The sequence below is a fragment of the Accipiter gentilis genome, chromosome 22, assembly GCF_929443795.1.
Source record: "Accipiter gentilis chromosome 22, bAccGen1.1, whole genome shotgun sequence".
Classification (NCBI taxonomy): Eukaryota; Metazoa; Chordata; class Aves; order Accipitriformes; family Accipitridae; genus Astur; species Astur gentilis.
Window position 1 is genome coordinate 16,785,647 of NC_064901.1, and position 15,994 is coordinate 16,801,640.

The following is a 15,994-nucleotide window of genomic DNA, read 5'->3' on the forward strand; positions in this document are numbered from 1 at the left end:
TGCCAAAGACTTTGTGTGTCAGTGGGAAGCCCCTGATTATCACAAGAGGATCTAAATGGAAAGGTGACATTCAAAAGACCATTAAGATAAAAGCCAGGATGAATTTCTTTCCAACCTCACTTAATAGAAACTTTTGTTTAAAATCACCTTTCCTGAGAGAAGGAAGGAAAGCCTGACCTATGTGATTTGATATACACAGCTTACTCCTTAATTGGGTACAGTCAGCTGCTTAAGAAAGCAATAGCTTAGCCAGGAGAGGTAATGAGATTAATGGCAGAGGTAATAAGAATGTCAATATAAGTGACAAATATGTATTTCTAATCTTTCAGCCATGAAAGCCTAATGGAGAACATAGTACCAGCTACTTCCAGATGGTCTTCCAGGACAACAGGCACAGGTATTGTATAGACAAAATTGCCTCTATCGGGAAAGTCAGCTTTCCTTGTGCGTGGTTTTGTGGAGCTTTAGGGAAATGAAATGGGGGGGGGGGGGGGTATGGCTAATTTTTGAGGTTCTGTTTGCTTGTCATCTGGACTCCCTGCAAGTTTGTTGCCTATGGTGTACTCTCCAACGCTCTTGGTAACTTAGTTTTGAATGAAGTATGAGACTGGGCTGTGTCCTTTCTGCGTGAAAACTGTCCCACAGTTTAACAGTTCTCCCTGCTTGGCCAGGGCTTGTAGCCCAGAAATATTTCAGATCTGTCCCATTTTTTCTGTTATAACCTTGTGACTTTTCACAGAAGAATACATTACAGGGGCAGGGATGGGGGGGTGTTGAAGGGTTGACTTGTTCTCCCTTCTGAACATTAACCAGATTGCAACGTGAGCCTGAGACTTGAAAGTGTGGTTTGAGGAAAAAGTAGTCGCAATTACCGTTAATAGTGACATTTGCCAAGCATAAAATGTATTAGGCCTGATTTCCATCTGGCCTGTCCTTCCCCTGTACAGCTGGTGATACTGTCAGCCTAGCTGCTCCCTGGGAGCTGCTACTGATCAAAGTTATCCTGTAGCTTTGAGATGACTCTGGCCAAGATCTCAAGACGCAGACTAGTATCTAAACAATGCTCCTCTCTGCTGTGATAACAGACATTGGCAGCAGCACAAATCTAACTCGCTGTGTCTTTGCTTTCCCCTCATATACTATCCATGTGCAAGTCTCAGTAGTAGCAGAAATAGGCAGTAAATGGATTGCTTAATTTGCTAAAGTCAGATCTATAGGTATCCACTTGGCTGTACGATGATGTGTTGTGCTGCACAGCTGGGCCTTATAGTTCCCAGCTATTGTTGAAGGAAATGTATTAAACGAGTAGGTCGCTTTTATTATGTAGGATCCGTGCCAGTTCAAAGCTGCTTGCTGCCTTCGTGAGTTATAGCAGGCTTTTTCCACAACAATTTCCTTTTTTCCTAAGGGTTGTCTCGCTCTCTTGCAATGCTGGATCTGAGGTCCTAGAGCCCCTCCAGCAAACCCGCAAACAGGTACGGAGCCAGATCTGCAGCGTATCGCATCGTGCCTTAAATCGGGCGCTGCAGCGGGTAGTTGCAGAGAGCTGCCCTCAACCCCTGCCTCCCACCCGACTTCTTGGCTCACCACCACGTTAAGGCTGCTTGCAACTCAGCAACAGGCTCAGCTGCTTTGTAAGGGAGCTGTTTTAACCTTTGGGAGTTTAAATACTCTTGTTAAATTCTCACCATAGTAGGCTGTGATTTTGCTAACCGCGTCTCACGCAAGTCCCTGTTTCTGTGCGTGACTAATATTTAGTCACAGCTGGGAGAGTTTTGTCTTCAGAATGATTTGAGCAAGAGATGTAAGATGCAGCATGCTTGGCAAGTGGTCCCATCCACTGTCATGTTATCGGGGTTACCCTGAGGAAGATAGAGGAAGCAATTTCAGGTCATGCAGGAAATCAGTGGTAGAACCTGTCCCAGCCCAGCCCTGACTCCCCTGTTGCCACAAGAGAGAGGCTTTTTGCAACATCTCCCATAAAAAATGCCTCATTTAGTCTGGAACCAGAAAATATTGGTGACACATCTCTTTTACAAGGCAAACTGGGGGAATGTCCTCAGTAGTCCAGAGGTGTAAATTCTTGTTAGGATGCTATAATGACTGTCTATTATGTATAACCTAATGATATCACTCTGTGTGTGTATACATATCCTATTGTTTTCTTTTCCATTTACTTCTAGATTTCTCTCACACACTATTTAATTTAGAATTTTGTGTTGGGTTTTTTCTTGATTTAGCACAGAGTTGAAAAGCAGTCTCGGCCCTCATGGTTTTTCCTGTTCTTCATAGATCTGTCTGGCAAAATGTCTTAAAATTGCCAGAGCTAGTAGTAGGTACAGGCATAGCTCTCTGTTACCTGCTATCGCGGGAACACTTTTAGTTTCCTGCTTAGAAACGATCGTGCTAACAGCCAGCTCCAAGGAGCTGAAGATGAAAATAGCTTGAGCCCGTCTTCCTGCTGAAGCAGAACTGTTATCTTGCATTCACCCACTATCGCTTTGTCCAACTTAATTTTAAATGTACCAAGCAGTAGAGCTTCTGCCACTTTACTTTTGGGAGATAATTTTGCATATCTCACCGCCACAAAGTCCTTCCTGATACTCCACATTTTCCTTTCCTATCTTTACCCTTGAATACTAATTCTATCCTGGTCCATTCTGCTAATTGGCTCCTTGCTCTTCATAGTATTTAAACCCTCTCAGGTCTTTCCTGTCATCACTTGGCTGTGCTTACAAGCATTAACTCCGTGAGCCTTGGTCAGCATGAGTAGAGCAATTTGCTCCCTTTTGAAGAATAATGTATTTAATCAATGTGTACATAAAATGTGTACAGCAAAATAAAGCTACTTTGGTTTTGGCAGTCCACCTAGATGATCTTTACAGTCATTCATTGCATTCTGTTCCGTTTGTTCATATATCTAACTTTCAGCTACATGAGCTAATGAAAGGGTGCTTAGCCAGGCAGATCTTTAAACGTTTGCAATATCCACAAGTAAGAAGGTTAATAGCCCAAATGATCTAGAATTCGCACTTGCCTACAGCATGAAAGCTTTCTTTTGCGGTTTTATTGTTCGAGAAGCGACAAAAGATCATTGTAAATACTGTGAGGAGCTGCATCGGGCATGTGTGGAAGGACATGTCCCTGCAGTGCTGAATGTGGCCTGTTTCTTGGGGCGAGTATGAAGTGCACCAGGGGTGCGGAGACCAGAGCCGTCCCATTAACTGCTTGCTGACGTAGCTGGCTGAGAGAGTTGGTCTTTACCTACAAAGTTGCTGATTCAAACAGAAGCCCCCAACCTGCTGTAGGGAAAGGACAAACGGAGGACACGTCCCTCTCTCCTCACAGGGCGAGCAGCTGCCACTTCAACACGCGTGTGCCCATGGCCAGCGGGCCAGCAAACCCAGGGCTAGGACCTGTCACGTATTTCGGTACACATGGCTGTTTATAGCCTAAGCCACGCATTATTCCTTTCTGTTCTGGTATTTCTTTCATAGTTCTTTAGACCTGGAGAGCTTTTTGAATTGGGCTGCTCCCTGAATAACAGCGCTATCCTCAGCAATGCTGAATAATTCATATTTTGTACATATTTACAGACAGTCCAAAGCTTTTTCCTGATGTCCCAAGTGCTTAAAGAAAAGGATGTGTGACCTCTCTGGCATCAGATAAATATGTTAGTAAACCATCCATGTAAAACTGTTGCCTAGTCTTTGTCCCCCAGGGCAGGTCCTCTGGATGCCGCCCATCTGCCAGTCTTGAGCTGCTATGAGCTCCACAGCAATCACCAGTGCCAGGAAGAAATCAGATATTCCTGCAGGACCCTGGCAAGGGGGGGATCAGGGTTTGGAGCTTGCAATCACAATCGATCACATAAAATGAGCAGAAGACAGGAGTCTCTAACAAGCCTGTGACCCATCAGAAGGCAGCATGAAGTTTGCAGACAGACATGAAATCTCTTTTAATGAGTGAACCACCACAGGGGCTGGATGTGAACTAAACCCTTTTGGACTTTGGTCTTTAGACTTCCCAGCAACAGGGCTGCCTAAAGGCCAGTTTCCTCAGAATATGGGATAAGCAGTCTAACAAATGTACATATGCCCCAGCAAAATGAATTTTAAATGAATCTACCAGCTAGAATTGCAAGCTTAGTAGATTCAGGGGGCATGTGATAAGGTGGAATATATTTGGGTCTCAGTAGCACGTTTGAAAAGAGTTCCTCAACCATCATTCAAATTGCCTTGGCTCTGACAAAGACTTAGCAATTTTAAAAACCGCCCAAAGCACTGCTAATAAAGGATAGCTGGCAGTAAGGTATCAGGGGAGAGCACAAGAGAATCGTGGGGTGGTACTGAGATGTGCAATGTTAAATAGTCTGCAATCTGTATTCAGAACTATGCCCATGCAGGAGCCAGGTGGGGGAATAAGCATTACCTGGCTGCTCTTCCTGGAGAGTACTGGACAGGGAGGAGCTGTGGGCTCAGAGAAAGGAAAAATGGCTAGAAATAATATGGTGAAATGTGTGGAAAATGCAAAGTGATCCCAAAATATAACTACTCACCGGGGCCAGCCTGGGGGCAGAACCCTGAAAGAGGTTTAAGCTTGGTAACAAACAGAGTGATACGTAAAGCTGCAATGCAACAGGCTCACTAAGATATTATTCTTTACCGATTTCCATGGTATCCGAGTGCTGCAGAGATTATATAAATAGACACTTTGTGGAGACACTCTTCTCCCTACTAGGATGTGTTAGGAATTTTTTTTACCAACCTTTGTATTTTGCAGTGAAGGGGTGGGCTAAATTGAGAAGACAGGGGCTTGTATTCAGGCTTGGTTACAATCAGATCATCCCATTCCTGCCAAAGAAGAATGAAGGCTGTACTGATAATATTGCTGGTAGCACTCGTCTGTCCTGAACTCATGCAAGCTTCATCCTGTTGCAGAGAGGACCACTGCCCCTGGTAAATGCCACTGACGTGAGCGCTTGTCTCTGAAGCGTGCCCCTGCTCAGGAGTCAGAGCTTGAATCTAATCCACTGCTGAAGGACCAGCCAGAGGACTACCCAAAGCACCAGTGTGCAGCAGTGAGTGTGGGAGAACACGTGGGCTGCTGAATCTTCAGGCAGATGACATGATATTTTATTGCTCTCTATTTCTAGAAACCCTGAACCTTCGTTCCTAAGTGGCGTACGGTGCATTAGTGATGGTGGGAGGTGGCATGATTCAGCATTGCCTAGGTCTTTGCCCTTCAGTACAGGCCCATCACACATGTTGGAAAGAGTTTTTAACTGTGGGTGGGAATGGGCTATTTGGCTGTGAGAGCAGTCCAGAAGGATGCTCCTGGGAGAGGGGCATGTGCCTCTGCACATGGTCTGGCTCTGTCCCTTAAATCTGCCCATCTTCCTGACGCATTGCACTCCTTCACCTAGTTTTAGGTATGTTTTAGACCTGTTTCCTATGGAAGGAAGTTTTGTGCAATCTCATGGACTACCCATTTTGTCACCCTTATGTTTGAGCCTGTTGGCCAATTTTGACTGAATTTGACAAAGAGGGCCTCAAAAATAGCAAGGATCCTGTTAAGTTTCCCCAAAAAACATTGCATGCGGGAGAGAAGAAGCATCGTTCCAAAGTTCACCTCTGAGAGTCACCAGTGCTGCAGCCCATGCCAGCCTGCATGTTATCATCAAAGTACTCTTCCAGGGGAGAGCTGCAAGGCAAAAAGTAGCTGTATTTTATAGGGATAGGAGGAGATGAGACCGAATTGTACGACGATTCAGCCCAAAAGGCAGTCAAACCTAAGGCACAAACCCCAAGAGAGCATGCCTGGTCATTTCTGTTGCTCACTGGGCTGCTCCATCCTGCTCTGGACTCGGCCCAGCCACCAGCAGCTGGATGGTGCTGGCTGCATAGGGTCAGGGACTGAGGTCAGGAACAGCTGAACAAACCCTGTGTCTCTGCACAAAGAAATCTTAATGGGAGGAGGAGGAGGAGGAGGCGGCGGCAGTGTCCAGGATGTCCCCAGATAGTACACTGATGTCCATGAATCATAAGTTGCTCTGCAATCACAAGGCTGGGTCCTGTCCTTTTTCCCCAGTATAATCCTATTAAAGATCACAGGGTTGCAGCTTGTTATGCGAGAAGAATTTGACCTACGCTTCCCCCCCAAGCTACTGTAATGAGGGCTAGTCTGTGGTGGGGGCTGTTGCTATGCTGAGAGGAAGGCAAATGAGGCAGATGTTTGAGGAAGGCATTGTGTTTTCTTAGTTTTTAACTGCTAATAAGGCAGCAGAGGAGAACAGCACATCATTGACTGATTCAGCGTGTCTTGGGGCTGGAAACACCCTCTGTTTGCAGCTGCAGGAGCTTCTCAGCTCTGTTAGCTGTCCACCCTGGAAAAAACCAGGACACCAGCTGGAGAAATGCAGCTTCTGCATGTTTCCTTTCATGTAGAATTACAGTGGTGGGCTTATTCCATGCTGCTTTAGTCTAGCTACACCTTAAGTGCATTAGACCCCCACCCTGGAAGAGGTTGAACTGGAGCTGAAGCATGAACATAAAGTAGCACAGCAATAAAATTACACTCTTGTGTGTGCTGGCCCATCACTGGCACAGGCTTCTCTTGGGAGCAGCACAGTCTTCAAGCAAAGACTCAAGCAGAGAGAGTTTGTATTGGGGAGGACCATGCAAATCATAGCACATCAGTCCACGAACGTTAGAGGTCAATTAATATTGAGGGTCATTTTATCCTCAAAGGTCCTTGAGCTTCCTCGCAGTAAGTCAGATGCCCGCAAGGGTGTCATGCTTCATGGACACTGCCATCTGCAAAGCAGAAAAAAAGAGAAATCGGCCAAATGATTTGCAGCCACAATAATCTAGAGATGATAAACGATGAACAACAACAGAGTCGTCAGCTCTACCCAAACTGAGCATTAACTGTTCCTGTGAGTGCCAATAAAGGAAAAAAGGTAATATTTTATGCTGCCCTGGGATGTTCCGCTTGTACTTTATAAACATGGAATTTCACCCACCTTTCTTTGTGTGAGGCAGCTTGTGCTACAGCGCCTGAGAGCCTGGCTGGCAGCATCTCGGTGCTTTGGCTAAGGCTGTGCAGCAAACCTCCGAAGGAAGGGCCCCTGGCGCAGGAGCCCTGTGCCCTGGCCCTGCAGCAGCCACAGGTCCCCTCCCAGCTGCTCAGAAGGGCCACCAGTGCACGGCCTTCTCGGGGGATTTTGAACAGGTATGAAAACCTTTAAAACACACTTCAACCCGCTAGAGCAGCACAACTCACTGCTACCGGGGAAACGAAGCTGTGCTCATAGAAAGCCATGGCTGCAGCTAGTCCTGGTCACCTTGTTAGAGGTGCATTACAAAAAGCCATTAAATTATTTTACTTTAACCCCTTCCCGTATACTTCCCTCACCCCTCAAGAAGTGCTAGCATTTCAGCTGGATTGAGACAACCACCCCCCCAGCCTGGCTGTGCAGGCAGCATCAAGCGCGGCAGGGAACGTGTACGTGCAAAGGGCTGCTTGAAACTTGGGGTATACTGTTAGTATGAAGCCCTCGTTCTTGGTTTTGTTCCAACGCTTAAAGGAAAATACTCTTTTCAGAATCGCCCAGGAAACAGAAATCACAGGATATTCATACTGCAGAGTAGCTATGGGGTTTTATCTTCCCTTTGGTGAAACACGCTTCACAGACCTGGGGTAGCTGCTGCTTTGAAGTGACACAATCTCTGCCATTAGAGTGGAGAGGTTTGAGTGCAGATATTCAGCTGTAAAGAGTGGTGGAGGAGACAAGGACCATGCCAGTTTTAGTCAGCAGTTGTCAAGGGCTTCCCGAGTCCGTATCTCCCAGCAAACGCTTTATCAGGGAGTGTAAAAGCCCTGCGTTCCCAGCTATTGCATCTCTTTCAGGGAAGGGCTGGGGATGTATGGCAAATATTGGTGGGTTCCTGAGGAGCAAGGAAATTTGTGGGAAAATCCATGCATCGTACTGATACAATGCTGCTTGCCAAGCAACTTTGGAAACCTTCCTTCGTGTTGTTTGAAAATTCATGGAAAATAAGTTGCTTCTGAAACACATTAGCAACTTAGTATTTTCCCACTGGAAAACATTTTCTTGCAAAATATACTACTGTTTCTCCCCATGTCTGTAGGGCCTTTATTTGGTGGAAAATGCATCTGAGCCAGTGTTAGTTTCAAGCGGAGACAAATAAAGCACACAGGTGTCTTCTTCACATGAGCTAAGGTTGAAACCCTGGGTTGCTGTGGGTGCAGATAATTCCTGTTCAGGACAGACCCTTGCACATGGCAGCATTTGCAGACGGAGCAGATGCAGGCTCTCAAGCCAGACATCAGCACAGAGGTGAGAGCTATCCTTCTGCTTTGCTACCCAACTTGCTGTCTTACTGAATAAATTGGCTGCAGCTAAACTTGGCTCTGCTGTCCAGGCTTCTTTTAATAAACTTAAGTCTCCATCAGAGTGCTCCAGAAAGTTTGATATGACATCACTGCTGAATAAACAGAAACCAGTATCGAGTGGGTTTGCTGGAGAGTGCATTCAAGACCTCAGCTATAATGCCAAAGTTCAGAGTGATTCAAAATACCATAGATCCCTTGCGATTTATAACCATCTAATCAGTGCTTTAAAGCAGTTATGGACAGGCAGAGGAAGCAAGGGTGACCTACCACAAGTATTACTTGCCCATGAGAAAAGAAAGAAAACAAAACGAAATAGTACCATTCTGGAAGCAGTTTAAAGCCCTGATGTGCCTCTAGACACCTGTCTGAAAAGAGACGCCCCATAGCCCCAGACTCATGAGGCTGGTGGGGATATTTGTATTCTTTTCAACAGGGCGGGCTCCAAAGCAAATGCTCTCCTGTGTAGCCTTTCCTGCAGCCCAGAGCAAAGGCGGCACTCAACCTCAGCCAGGACCGGGACAAGCCATCTGTACTTAACTGCATCGCTGTTTCTCCTCTTTACCCCTCCACCACCACCATGTGCCGGTAAACTCTTACTGACCTCTACTGTTCCTCCACCTCCAGATGATGTGGGCAATCTGCGTTTGTGTGGTTGCACCAACAGCTTGCATCTAGAAAACCTGGGTCACACCGAGGGGGAGGCAAAGCTGGAAGGGGCTGCACTCGGCAGGGGAGGTTTGGAGGAGACATGTGTCCAGGAGCGCCTTCAGGGAAAAAAATCTGAGCCACCACGTGGGCACCTTGGAGGTGCTTACACAAGCAGGCCAAGACCAGTTGTTGTTTAAATGTTTCTAGGCTGTCCACAGGCACCAGGGTAAAGTTAATTGTCATCGAAAGAGGAAGCTGCATTTTGTGGTTGAAACAGTATTTCCCAACCTTGTGGTTACCAGAGTAGTCCCAAAGGGGCCACAGACCAGAGGAAAAGTGCATGGCAAGTGCAAACGGATAGGGGAAGCTGTGCCTGATGAACATAGGCTTCTGCTGCTCAGGTGATAAAACAATCTTTCTTCTCCCTCTGCCTCTGACATGCGTAGATCCAGGTTTATCACAGCAGGCTGCTGCCAAGCAGCTCCCTGGGACAGCACCGCAGATGACTGTCTTTCAAGCTGCCTTCAGGTGGGGAGCAGAGAAGAAGGTGCCCCTGGAGGAAATGTCAGAGATGGAGAAGCAAAAAGGAACAAGCCAGGAGGGGAGGATCAAAAAAGAAAGGAAAAAGGTGCTGGAAGGTCAAAACAAAACGGGAGGGGCGGTTAACAAGAAACTGAACAGCTGAGGAAGGAGACACCAATGAACACAAGGCACGGACCAAGCAGCCTGTACTGAGGTGCTCCGACAGGGGTTAAAAATGGGATGGCACAATAGGACTGACGTGGATGTCTGGGAGATATAGTTCCGAGTGTAGGTTTAGACTCTAGGGTTCATATGTATTGGAGCAGTTGAGAGAGAGGAGCTTTAACACGGTCAGCATCAGCTGGCCGTGTGGACACTGGCTGGGAAGCCCTCTGAGCAAGCTGTAAAAGCAGCAGAGAGGCAGGTCAGCATTCAGATGCCCAGTCCTGCCGTGTCCTGCACTGACACGGCTGCTATGTGTGCCGGGGCTGCCGGCAGCTCCACAACGACGAGGGCCTCCTTTAGCTCGGGGTCCCACCGGGCACCCTCGTCACGTTGCCTCTGCCGGCACCAGTAGCTGATTCCAGCCCCAGAGCCCCTGAACGCTGTACGACTTCTTGCTCCAGCAAAGCAGAAAAGAGTTAACTCCCCCTCAGTTCTCCTCCAGAAAAGAGAAGATGGAAATGTTTCATACTGTGCTATTTTTAAATCGTTCAAGAAACGTATTACTAGCAGAAGAACAGCATAACTGACATTTCCCGGAATCAGCTGATGAAAGTGCACAACACAGTGCACTCCTCTTGGGCAGTCCAGGAAAGGTAGACCAGCTTAAAATACCTTGCAAATAGAAAGAAAAAGCAGGAAACCATTACAGTGCTCTGTAGGCAACACCCCAAAGTCTATTTTAGCTGTTAGCCATTGTACTTAAGGCAATAGAGAGCAATTAAGCAATGAGACCACTGCAAGGTTTGTTTCCCCATTGAATCCTAAAAATAGCTCCAGCTCGTTGCCAGTGAAAGGTATCACTCTGACAGGGCCAGAGACCAGAGGCACCTCTCCAGATGTTACATAAACCTCTGTAATGAGGGTATTCTTTAAAGTGTGGGGGGGTCCCCAGCCATTTAGGCTGTGGGGTGGACACTTGGGAGCTCCCTGAGCTGTTGACATCTCTCCACTATGACCTGGGCTGAGACCCACCAACTGGCTTCACACGATCTGCCAAATGACTCCCGTGTTCCTTATGGAGGCAGCATGTGGCATCAATTAATGTACTTAAAACTCACTCAGAAACAGGCACAGGTAGGACAACTCGTAACAGCTGCATACGAAAGGGTCTGAAATGTCCCATATAATCAAATAATTATTGCTATGCTCAGACAGCAGAATATTGTCTTTCTGAGGGCTTATTATTTCTGAGGGCTGTTAAAGATAAATTTTGCAGTGGCTATTCCAGACTAATTTTCATGTAGAATAAATTCAGGTATTAATGAACTTGGGCTCTTCTGTGGCCTGCATGAGGCAGGAGGTCAGGCAAAGAGATTACCCTGGCCTCTTCTGAATTTATAACGTCAGAAGGAATGCAAGCTCCTTGTCAAAACACACCAGCAAGCGATAGAGCCGGCACTGCGGGGAGGTGCGCTGCGGTGAAAAACAGGTGTCCTGAAGAGCCTGTCAGAAAACACCCTTCCTGTTGGAGTGGATAGTAAAATTTCTACCCAGATCACAAATGTGGCTTCCCCACTTCCCCTTTGTTTTCATTACGGGCCAAAAAAACCCCCAAACCCTTTCTTCCTTGGTTTTGAGGAAGCAGTTTGAAATGCAGTTTCTGTGTTGCAGGTGGCCAGCGCTCTCATTGCGAGGAGCGAGCGAGCTCCAAGGTGAGCGTCTCCTGCCAGCTGAAGAGCACCATCCTTTGACAGCTCAGCATGCCCCAAAGTGCTTTTGGTACTACCTTCAAACCTGGCGTGCACAGCAGTCCCCGGAGCAGCGGTGTGCACGCGATGTCCCGAGCCCAAGCCGGGCTTCCATCACCTGCCTCCTGCGCTGCTGCCATGGGGGACGCTGGAGAAAGCACCTCCCAGCCTTTGAGGCGTTTGTAGGAGAGAGCAAGTTAACAAGTCTCTGAGCAGTACAAGCAAATCTAATGTGTGACTTGCTGTGCCTTCCTCACTTGCAAGCCATCATTTGTACATATTTGTCGTGGTACCTAGCGGGAGGCAGGCAAAACGCACAGAGATGGGGAAATTCTCTCAGTCGCAAAGAAGAAATATTAGCAGATACCAGTGGTAGCATAGATGTGCCCTTGGACAAAACAGAGGCACGAGGAACTGCTTGGGGACCCGGTACAGGTTATACACTGAACAGCAACTGTGCGCAAAGACGCAGGTACGTTTTGATTCAATCCTTTCGCTGCAGGGCACCTTTTAGATATAAGGAGCCTATCTACTGCAGGGCAAGTACTGCAAGTTAGTTATAGATGGTTGTTAGAAGATCACTAAAACACTTTGTTCTCCAATGGAAGCTTTGCGTTCATGTCACGAAAGGGATCCGGAAGCACAGCGGTGACATTTTCGGTCTGGCTGTGATGGTACTGCATCTGGAGAAAAAAGTACTCCTGCAAGAGGGTTTAAGATTTGATGCTCTCCTTTCAGGAGGCTCGTCTCTGTACAACCCCCAAGTTTTCTTCCATGATGAGATTCTCTAAAGTGTCAGGGAGATTTGTACAAAACAACTAGGCCTGTTTTGCTGTGTACTTCTGTCTCCTACATGGCTTCTGCCAATGCAGGCCACCAGTGGCTCCCTGGAGTGGTCATGAACCTTCGATCGGGCGGTGGGATCATGCTGCTTGCAGTTCCCCAAAGGCAGGGCTTGTCTGTTGTACCTAGAGCTGAGCAACATCCTATCCGAGGAACAGACTGGCAGTGCTCTGGCCTGAACAAACTCTTAGTCCTCTTCTACCTAACATCTGCTACCAAAGGAGGTCTAAGCTGCCTGTGGACGCTTAATCAATGAGCAGAGTGATGGGGTGGAAGGACAGTGCTTGTCTCCAGGCCACATAGATGCAGAAGCTGTCACAAAGAGGCGTTAAGAATTTGTCCAGGGCTGCAAAACAAGCGGGCAGCAGAGCCAGGAGCTCACCCTCCCACTTCTCTGACCCAAGCACGAAAGTAATATTCCCTCCTGTGCAAGCAGCCCTAGGAAGGGCAGCTGAGAAGGGATGGGGGTGGGAAATGCTGCGTGCAGGAAAAAAATGAGCGTATCCATTTTTATTCTACATTTTGTGTGTGCAAAGGGGGAAGAGGTGGTGCAATTTGCCTAGAGGGCGGTTTCCACAACTGGAAATATTTAATTAAGTAAATTATTTTCCTAGTAGTATTTTAAAAGGTTATATCCCCAATTAACAGTGCATTAGACCTAGCCTGAGCTCCATTTTGATATGCTCAGTGGACTGTGAGGAATTTACTGTCAGCTTAAGAGAGACAAAAAAGGTAGAAGTCAAATCGGTGGCAAAATGCAGTTTCTGGCTCCTTGTCAAAGCACCCGCATGCCTCATTACCTTGGTTTAAAGCCAACAGACTAGCTTAACAGGGCTGTTTATTACTCCCTTCCCTTCCACCTATACTAAAAAGGAGGTTTCAGCTACAAATCCTCTCTTTGCTAAGTTGTACTTCTTTTTTTTTTTTTTAGATAGATACCCTTTCTTAGACCGCCTTACTCAAGCGCGGCGTTTGCATACAGCTGATAAATGCCACCTGGTGACGATGTCTCTCAGGCCATTTCGAACAATATCCTGTCTCCATACCAGCTGTTTCTGCTGGGAACGTTATTGTACCGTGCTGCCAGACTCGGAGCCAAATGATCCTGGGGAGAAGGGGAGAGGGTGTTAATGAGATAATAAAAGTGTACGCTCACTATTTTCTACTGCAGTGTAAATGTGGCTTCTTCTTGACTATAAAGCCTGTTTAGCCATTGGAACGTGGCTCCGCCAAAAAGAAATGTTGATTCCTTTTTTTATTGCAGCCCTCACAGCATTGCACCACATGAATTGTCAGCCTTCTCTTCCTCTCTTTACCAGAAAGCTTCTGTCCTGTTTCCTTCAGGTCCCGTGTAGCACAGACACCCAGCGTGGTGTTCAATTCCTTTGCACCAACCAACCTGCTGTAAAGACAGCCCTAGGAGATGGATATAAATGAGGGACACAAGCGCCCCCGCTACAGCAGTATCCCTTACTGCTTAGGGGATGGGACTAGCTGAGTGTCTCCACAGAAATACATAACTTCAGAAAAGGAACTGACTGTCTACCCATCTTGGGTACAGCAAACATTCAACAGGGAAAACCAAGTCCCGAAGCACAAGAGCCGCGGCTGGTGCCGGAGCAGCTCAGCCACGGCCCCGCTCCCATCCCGTCGGCACTGCCAGGCCGGTTCCACACTCAGGGAGGGGACAGAAAATGGGAGCAGAGAAACAAGTGGCTTTTCTTTCCTGCTCATCACTCATTGAGAGCTTGACTCCCACCTCTGAACTGCCCACAGTGCCATTGCCCGTTACCCTCCAGGTTTATTTTCAGCCAAGCGCTTTCTCCTATAAGGCTGTGGTGGGTCCCCGTGGCCAAAGCCTCTCTCTTCTCTTTCTGCAGGCTCTGCTGAAGAAGACACTGCTTAGCCCGTATCTACACCCTACTACACGGAGTTTAGCAGCGATTCAGCTCCTGGTGTGCCGAGACCACCGCCGGCTGTACTGACAGATACAATCTCAGCAGTACATTGTGGTCTCTTTCTTATCTGTTTCTTTCTTTTCTCCCTATCTTATCCTCAGCGTGTCAGCTGTTTGCAGCAGGAGCCTTCCTTGTACGTGCCACCCACCTCCATCGGCAAAGGCTCCCAAACCACAAAGTACTAAAAGTTAGCGATAACGGGAATAGTCAACTTAGGGCAGCAATGTTTAAAGAAGTCAGAACTAGGGGTGAATATGCACACGATTTTGTACACAGATATCCTAAACTTTAGCAAAGCTTTGGTCTGAAAAGTCCTACTGTTCCTACAGTCTCTCCTTTCCTGAACGGTCATATTCCTCTTTCATACAAATGCAAGCAGAGCTCCCAGAGAGCCAGCCTGCGAACTTAGTTAATTAGTCAGCGTGCTTGGGGGGAACACAGATTAACACCTGGCTTCACCCCTGTTGACGAGCTGTCTTCAAAAACCTGTTTAGGAGGCAGGGGAGCCCTTCAGCTGAGAGGAGGTTTTAACGAGGTTCCTGTATGCTAACCTGGAGCAGAGCGGTGAGGATTTTGCTCGGCATCAGTGCTGCGGCCTGCACATAAGGGGATTTGTGGAGTGGGATGGGGCAAGGGGCTCCAGCACCCTGGTCCAGTGTTGCCTGGCAGAGCGAGCAGGACACAGAGGGGTTTTTTCCGTCCTCACCTACTTCCCTTTGGTTTTAGTAGGGATTTATCGCAGCTGTAAGCGCCACTCCAGTTCTTCTGAAGCATTGTGAAAGAATGTGATGATGTAGCTTTATTATTTTTAGCCTATTTTCCTAAGTGAATTATGCTTACACAACTACATCTCTTCAGCCCTACCCTCCCTGCCCCTCACACGCAAGCACTCATAGCTTTTACATCCATATGCTAATTTTAAACAAATTTGAGAGGGAGCAGAGGTCTCGGAGCTGTGAAGGATAACTCACGACGCTGGCATGTGGGTAGACGAGAGACACACACCCTGCTGCTGCCAGGTAGGCGGCAATACCTCAGCCCCGGACTGTGCCAAAGGCGGTTCCCAGCCAGCCCGCTGGCACGGCCGTCCTCTCCGGGCTGCCCTTGCCGGGACTTGCCCTCGCAGGTGTGAAGGGGATGGGCACGGAAAAGACCGGGAAGGGTCAGGGATGGGACGCGGGGGAAATTGCGGGGAAGGCTGAAGGATATAGGATGCAAATCTGTGGCAGATCAGACTTCAGCAGTGCTGGCACTGAGGAGCTTCCAGCTTGGTCTGAGAGCAATCGGTGCCTTCGGCACAGGGCTAAAGCAGCTTGGCTAGAGTAATTCTTAGTAGGACTAAACTCTGCTTGATTGGACTGAGGAAATGGTGGTGGAACTTGCTCCGGCATGTTTGCTGATTCTGTTTCTAGCTTAGACAGGACAAAGGACAGCCTGAACTGAGGGAAAAACGAGGGCAAAATGAGTGTGGCGGTCATTCACTCTTCCTATGAAAAATGAGCACGAGAATGTAAAAGACAAGACAAAAGCTTAAAGTCCCAGGCTTCATCCTCCCAGGTGAATACAGCTCTTTCGTACCTGCAAAGACTACCAAACCTGTGTGACTTTTGTTAAAACACACACAAAGCCCTGGTGAGGTGAGAAATAATTTGCACAGCAGTTGCAAAAGGGGTTGAGCGAGTGCGTGTGAGA

General features: G+C 47.6%; 1 long non-coding RNA gene across 1 annotated transcript; it reads left to right on the forward strand.

Moving 5' to 3' along the window:
* The first annotated feature begins 344 nt into the window (after nucleotides 1-344).
* On the forward strand, nucleotides 345-13,425 carry LOC126049286 (uncharacterized). The gene is made up of 3 exons (XR_007509147.1): nucleotides 345-397; nucleotides 11,425-11,973; nucleotides 13,276-13,425. It is a non-coding gene; the product is annotated as an uncharacterized LOC126049286 (long non-coding RNA).
* The last annotated feature ends 2,569 nt before the right edge of the window (nucleotides 13,426-15,994 follow it).